Source organism: Thermobia domestica, chromosome 15, assembly GCF_964235325.1.
Source record: "Thermobia domestica chromosome 15, izTheDome1.hap1.1, whole genome shotgun sequence".
NCBI classification, from domain to species: domain Eukaryota; kingdom Metazoa; phylum Arthropoda; class Insecta; order Zygentoma; family Lepismatidae; genus Thermobia; species Thermobia domestica.
Window position 1 is genome coordinate 29,307,806 of NC_137468.1, and position 8,234 is coordinate 29,316,039.

Consider the following 8,234-nt stretch of genomic DNA (forward strand, 5'->3'; position numbering starts at 1 on the left):
ATTTATCTTCGGTGCTGGGCAGCGGCGCAAATCTTTAACATTGAGGGGGCACCGGTAAGACTTTTTTAAAGCGATGTTGGGAATATTTATGAAGTTGAAAAACAATGCTGTGGAGGATCAGGGGAGCAGAATTGTCTTCAACATTGAGAGCCAGGCAGATTTGAGGCTTATTCTGGGGGATATCAATTTCATCTCACTTTCCTTTCCGGCAAACGGACACAAAACATCACATTTCTCAAAAATAAATCAATCAATCAATCAAATCGGATTATTGGGAGGAACAGTCCCCCCCAGTTCCAAGATTGGACATGTCCCCCTCATCCCCTCGGGATTTGCGCCAGTGGTGCTGGGAGGGACTTTTTAAAATTCCAAACCAATCATTCCAGCATTCACTTATTATTTTATCCGTGTTCTTCTAAATGACAGAGCATGACGTAGTATTACATTTTATTTCGTTGGTAATTGCGTAACTGAACTATACGTTCTGTAGTCAAGTTTCCTTATCTTGTGGGGCATAATAGAAGAATTTTCAATAGTAATAATAGTAATGTTGTTCCATATGGATCAAAAATAATTAAACACTTTTCTAAGTACTTTCCCGTAATCTGCAGGTAACAAATACATGTTTTCAGACTTTTGAATTATGCTGTTATATAACCGCCAGGAAGGACGAAGGAAAAAATTATTGTTTAAAACATTTTTTGAAAAATAATTAATAACTAAAAATTACATTTACAAAACATGATAATAAATGGTAATAAATTGGTAATAAACAAAAACCAAAGTAAAACTAAATTTCACCTAACTTTGCATGCTAATATTTAACTTTTAAATAAATAACTATTAAAGTAACTTTTAATTATTAAATAAAAAATTAAATAATAAGGTAAACTTGGAAATAAAAAGGTAGGTGGAAGCAGCGGGGATTATTATTATTATTTTAATTTACGACAGTTAAGCTTATTAGTTTATAGGTTGAACAATTTTTGAAGGATGGGATTGGAAGTGCTATGTATTTTTTTTTTTTGGCTTAATTTTGAATTGTAAATAAAGTAGTAAAAATTTGTATTTTGTGAAAAAATAATATTTTTTATTTTCTTTTACTATATTATTTGTTAATTTTGTAATTGCAATTATTAATAAATTATATTTTGTTTAAATTAAATTTATTATTTAATAACCAAAGTTAACAGTTAAGTTCTATTTTAATTGTTTTAAAAAATTGAAATCTAAATTTAAAGATCGAATCATAGCTCCCCGGCATAAACTATACCCTAATTCACAGTTCAAGTTCACCACAGGTCTAACAATCTCTGAAGTATGGGACTGAAAGTTGTTGTGTAAGTTTTTTTTCTTCTTATTTTTGAGTTGTAAATAAAGTAGTAAAAATTGTCATTCTGTGAGAAAATAATGTTTCTTTTATTTGCTTTTATTATATTATTTGTTAATTTTGTAACTGTAACCATCAATAAATCATTTTGTTTAAATTAAATTAATCGTTCAATAACAAAAGTTAACAGTTAAGTTGTATCTCAAAAATTGTTTCTTTAAAAAAATTAAAATTTAAATTTAAAAATCAAAACAATGCTATGCATAAATGTAGGAAGTCTTATAGAACGGCAAAGTCCATCTGTCTGTTGACGAGCATTAGAGGAAAAACGGTAACATATAGCAAGAAGTGGTTTCGTGGAGTCGTTTGCACGTCCCAAGAATTGGTTTCCATCTACTCTATTGACCTGCTATTGTAACCGAAAGTAATGGAGAAAACCTCAACGAGTACTGGTACTTTCGCTTTCAACATTTTGTTGTGCATAGAGCAAAATCGGAAGTTGATAGCCTGATACCAAAAAATGACTTTTGAGATGAACTTATGAGATTCAAGACAGCGACATCTTTACCTTTATCATTTTATTCAAACCGGAACCATTTCCGGTTTCAACGTTTTTCACCATAGAGCAAATAAACAGCAAGAAGCAGTTTCCTAATATGAGTTCTATCCACCTCAAGAATAGATTCTATCTCTAAATTCTTACCACTATTGCTACCGGAAATGATAGAAAGTTACCACTTCCGGTTTAATAGCGACCTTCGTAAGTCAAAAACAGTCTTATTGATATTGATTTAGTACCAGAAGCTTTTATCTGTCTATTCAAACTGGTTTGATTTAATTTGATTTTGAGTTTAGCGTCAATTTCAGCAGCGAGGCTATATGAGACGTGGACCTACAGCTTAACGTGGGATCCGAACCGCTTGAGCTCGCGCCGGAAATCAAACCTGGACCTCCTATGCCAAAGGAGCGTACACTAACTGCTTAGCCACAAGAGAGCAGAGATGGAGTGGGTCGTGGGTCAACAGCATGTGACCCACTGTGACCCACCACCCACCATGACCCACTGTGACCCACCACCCACCGTGACCCACTGCGACCCACCGACTCAGTATGATCTACCGACCTTCTCTGCTCACTGCATTGTAGACAGTATCTTCTGAGGACTGGTAAATTTGTCTCCGTTTTACTTTCAAGACCTTCATTTCCCTGTCTTTTCCACTTGTTTCTGTCTACTTACCTGAGGTGAGTATGTCTAACCAAGTGAAAAAAGAACTTCAGGCACTTTTAGATATTGATATTTTTAATAGTAATAATAGCAATAGGACTTACACTACTACTTGGTTTTCGAGACCTGTGAGTTTTTAGAGCTAACTACTGAAAAAATACATTTTTGAATCACTGCAAATTTTAAATTATTATATTAAAAATTGAATGTAACTATGTGTGCCTGATCATCACGGTCAAATTGCAGTCAAATGAAATTACTTTTGGTATATAGTTAGGCCTTAATCCAAACTGGGATGTTATATTGCTTTTATTATAATGCATAATATCCTAAGGAGGTAGTGAGGATCCGAATTTTTGCGAAAAAAAAAAAAATGAGTATCTCGCAAGCCGTTAAACTTACGGAGATGAAATTCAGTGTATTAACTCTTTATTGAAAATAAACAGTGTGTGTCCTAGCATTTTTGAAAATTCTCCTTTATGTGGGGGGGCACTTTCTATATATGGAAAATTGGTAGTGAGTTGGTTTGTAAAAATGATCGAAAACGATCGATGTTATTTAAGAAAAAAAATAGAAACAAAAAAATACAGTGCTTGGCTTCATATATCCATTGCTTTCTGCTATAATAATTGCTGAAGCTTATGTTTATTACATGGAGTGCTTACGGCACAGGGCAATCAACCCATAAAGTTGTGAGAAAAATAGGCATAAAATTTGTACTGCAAGCTTAATTACACTGAAATTTGAAGTTTGGATTGTACGGATAATTGTATGGAAAATTTAACACTTTTTCTCCCTTTACGTTGGTCTACTTACTTTGATTTGGAACTTTGAAATTTCATCCTTTTTTCCACTGAAAAGTATTGATAATTCAATAAGGAAATAATTATACTATGATAATTTAATTGAAATTCATCGTAATTTGGCACATGGCAAACAGCAGTGTGGTAATTGAAGTTGAAGAAGGAGGGAAATTCCCATTCAACTCTGAACACTTTCCAGGAACCTCGTTCCCTTTCGCTTTCTAGACGGGGGAGGGAACTTGGTAATGGCATCAAACCTTCATGTGTAATTACAAAAATTAAATTTATAAACAAATAAGAAATCATCAGTTTATCAGGCTTTAATTGATAATTTATTCACGAGATTCCCTATCAAAGGGGTGGTAGATGAAGTTTCTGTTCTACATGGGTCGACATTACCAACTGACATGGTCGATATGGAAAAGATGTTGTATGGTGATAGAGAGATGATACTTCTTGCTGAGTATTTCAAACCTAACCAAGAAAAATCGTTATCAGACTTAAGTCTAACAAGTAGATTGTCGATGAGAAGTTACAGAAATCGGGTAGAAATATTATCAATTTCCACGACAGAGTGCGAACGGGAATTTCCCCTGATGAATTTACAGATGACTAATATTAGAAATACACTACGACACTCACACATTGTCTAACTTGTTGCTCATCAATGTTAATGGCCCACCGCTAGACAAGCTCAAAGTAGACGAGCTAGTTATTTCTTGGCTGAAGGATAGACATCATTCCACTACGGATAATTTACCGCCAAAGAGTTACCAACAGGAAATAAATCCGATTTCAGATTTGTTTTAAGGTGGAAAAATTACTTGTTACTTGTATTACTAATGGCTTATTTGTGTTATTCAACTTTGTACCTATTTTTTAGTAAGTCTCTTCTTTGCTTTAGGTAAACTACAGTACTTTGAATAAATATTCGTAATAATTGCAATTATGCATATTTGTAACTTAAATTTAACATGGTGTTTTAGTGATTACACAAATTACAATTATGAGTATACTTTATGGAGATGCTCTCACAGAGGGTAACCGAGCACCTTTATACCCTATAAATAACTGATTTTTCAAGTCTTTTGAGAGAAAAATACTGTGAACTGAGAAACCATAATATTTTCCATATTGTACAGGGGTATTTTCCTGCGAATAGAAGTTTCTTGTGGAATGCGTTCAGAAATAAACACTTGAAAGAATACTCTCTTAGTACAACTATATTTTAGGCACACACTAATTTCCCCCCACCTCGAACTGTTTCAATTTCCTCACTGACAAACACTTTACCATTTTATATCGTAAAGGTCAGATCCACTGTTATTGTAACAGAGTGGTGCTTGAGCGATTGACTAGAAATTCAAACTCCGATTAGTGACAATTTCACAGTCTTGTTTTATTACAAGTCTAAACTCTTTAGTCAGTTTAGAAGAGGCCGTGGATCGTGTTCAGAGTTGATGACGATGGATTTTGGTGAGTCAGAGTAGGTAGGTCAAAGTGGATGAGAGTGGTTCATGGTGGGTGGTGGGTCGTGGGTCACGGTGGGTGGTGGGTCAAGTTTTCATTGACCCACGCCAACTCTGCAAGAGAGCTCTCTGTTCAAGGGCTGGACAGCTATTTCTGCTTTCAATACTGATACATAGTTTTAAAAAACGGCAATAGATAGCGAGAAGCAGTTTCTGATGTAGTTTCAATACCACAAAAGTAGAATCTATCTGTCTGCAGCCGGAAGTGATCGAAATCTACTACCATTTCCGGTTTCAATATTGATTCCCATAAAGCGAAAAAACAGTAATAGATGTGAAATGGCTTTTCGACATGGAATCAAGGTCCTAAGAATAATGTCATCTGAGGTCCCATCCTTCTAATGAACCCGGAAGGAGTAAAGATTAGTAGAACTTCTGGTTACACTATTTACTTGTATATAATAACAATATTAAGAGATATCGGAGAACTTCACTTTGATATGGATTCAGCATCCGAAGAATAGATTTCATTCATTGACGTCATCCACCTATTGCAACCGAATCTAGTACTTCCGGTTTTAGTACTGAATTCTCATAGCTTGTAAGTTTACCATACTTTAAGAGTGTGAAACGAAACTCACTTGATGCCGAAACGGTATCGCGCCGCAATTTGCTACAAAGTCATAAGATATGAGATATCAACGGAAAATTTGGATAGCAAAAATGCGATGCACGATTGTTACTTATTACCGAAGTGAACTTATTCTTCTGACAGAACTGTTTTCCTTTCATTTCATACGTACATAGTTAAAAGTTCAATGGCAGAAAACTCGAAGTTGCCCCCCTTCAGGTTTTCAACAATGCAGCCCAACCCGCTGTGGACAGTACAGCGTATCACTGAGAACTGGTCGTAGAACTGACAACAAGGAAATCACATGTATTTTACTTGATATTTTATTTCATTTGAAAAGAAAGTGCTGCAACTAGAGATGCGCACAAGACGAGACGGAACAGAATTTTCTTGGATAAAATTCAATCTTAGATACAGCTCTTCCAATAGAGTAATATACATTTTTCGAGTCAAGACATTACTTTTACAGCCATTTTCGAGACGAGATAGCCTCAAATCTTGTCTCGTGCGCATCCCTAGCTTCAACGGGTTTTACTAATACTACGACAAGATAAAAGAGAGACCAGCTTTCATTGTGAAAACTTGATCACTTAAAAAAAAAAAATTCCAGTACTTCTTTCTCTGCTCTTCTGTTTTGTTCTATCCAGTCATATGCTTGAAGCTCCAGTGATAGGGCTTACCAATAATACATCTATTGGTCTCATTGCGTTCATCTAGAAATATTCTTTTTCCAAGTTTCTTTCTCCCTTATTGAAGTAACGAAAGAATGTTCTGGTAGAAGGAACAGGACACTGTGTAACATTTCTTTACAATGTTAGTTAGGGAATCAGCATTTAATAAAATTAATTTATTACGATTTTTTCATTAAAAAAATTGAAATTGAGATCAAGGAGTGTTGAAGTTTTAAATTTATTAACTGGTACTGATACAAGATGTACAGTAGTTAAACCTGGCCAATGACTAAAGTCCAGGAAAAAAAAAAAAAAAGATGGAACTGGAGATGAAAATGTAGAGATGTATAGGAAGTGTAGAATAGGGAGCGATTATATAAGAGTCATTGTTAAAAGTAGGACCCTTGAGTAGAAGTTCGAGTTTCAAGAATGGAGAATGAGATCGCTTGAACACGTAGAACGAAGAAACTATGACTATATGGGAAAAAGAGCGAAGTAACTAGAGAAAGAAGAGGGAAAGGTCCAAGATGAGATGTAAGAACAAGGTACATGAAAATCTGAAGAAGGAATGGCAAATAGAGGACGTTCAGTTGAGTTGAGTTGATTTTGAGTTTAACGTCCCTTTCAGCAGCGAGGCTATGAGACAGGATCTAGTGATTAACGTGAAATTTGAACCACATGAGTTTCCGCCGGGAATCAAACCCGGGTCTCCCACGTCAAAGGCGACTACGCTAACCGCTTAGCCACGAAGGAGCTCGAAAGGGCACTCAGGATAGAAGAGAGTGGAGGAAAAGAATTGAAAACGGAAACGCCGATCCAATACAAACACGAGAAAAGGTGGAGACTAATATGACTGTTTCAAAATCAATTACCTGTTTAGAAAATCTATAGAATAACAAAGTTAGTAATTTTTTTCTGAAATATTACGTTTTCTGCTTTACTTTTTATTTTATTTGCTTTCGATATCGGAATAATAATAAAAATAATGGAGTTAGTTGCGGATTTAGGAATTTGGTTGGACTTATATTTCATAAATTTAGCAGAATAACTTATTTCTCTTTATAGACAACTATGATGAAGTGTTGTAAGTTGCTACGTGAACTGAAATTTGCTCAGCAGTTTATTTATTAATATTTACATCTTACTTTTAGCTTAAACTGCTGAACAAATTTTAATTCACATAACAACTCTTAAATTTTCCAAAAACACTTTATACGGGAGGATTAAGAAAGAAAAAAAAAAAAAGAGAGAGAGAGAGAGAAAAGCTCAGAAGTCTTCAGATGGATGTTCCACAGAATTACTGATTCTTCTCACCTTTCTATTTGTTCTTTTTTTCTTTCCTAGTCTTAACTATTCCTTCCTCTCCCATCTAATGAAGTATTTTAGCGAAAACGCTCATAACATCCTGTTCAAGTAATATGCTTCGTTATTACGTATTATTATTATCAGAATTGCATAGTAAATTTTTACTTGAAGTTATGGAAATGCGATACGAATGAAAATTTGGAAGCTTGATACGAAATATGTTTCATTGTTATTTCTGAGTCAGTATTTTTCTTTTTTTTAAGTAAAAGTACAATGACTAGAACTGTGCCTTATTTTAAACTATATTTTGCACAGCTGTCACATTATGAATTTAGTATTTTTTATACCATCGTAATGCTTCAGAATATCTATAAAATGCTGCGCAAAGTGGAATTTGTTTATCAAATTGCTATTTAAAAAATAAAATGTGAAAAATGCATTAATATTATATACACACAAGCAGTGTTTCTTCCAGACACGTTTTTGGGGGACACTGCCCCCCCCCCGAGCTCTGAGACTGCCCCCCCCCCCGGAGACCAAAATTGTACATTCATAATATAATAATAAATAGAATAATACCAGCAGTGTCCCCTCGGAATACTAAGTGTCTCTAAAAGAAAGATTGCACACAAGGTCTCCGTAAAATAAATTTGGAGCAGAGGCGGCTTGTAAGGGAAGTCACATTGGTAAAAATTTTCTTAAAAAATAAAGAAAAAAATTTAATGTATTAATTGTTAAATACAACAATTAATATATTACGTAACCTTTATACCTTTAGTTTCATGCGATAAATTTTTAAC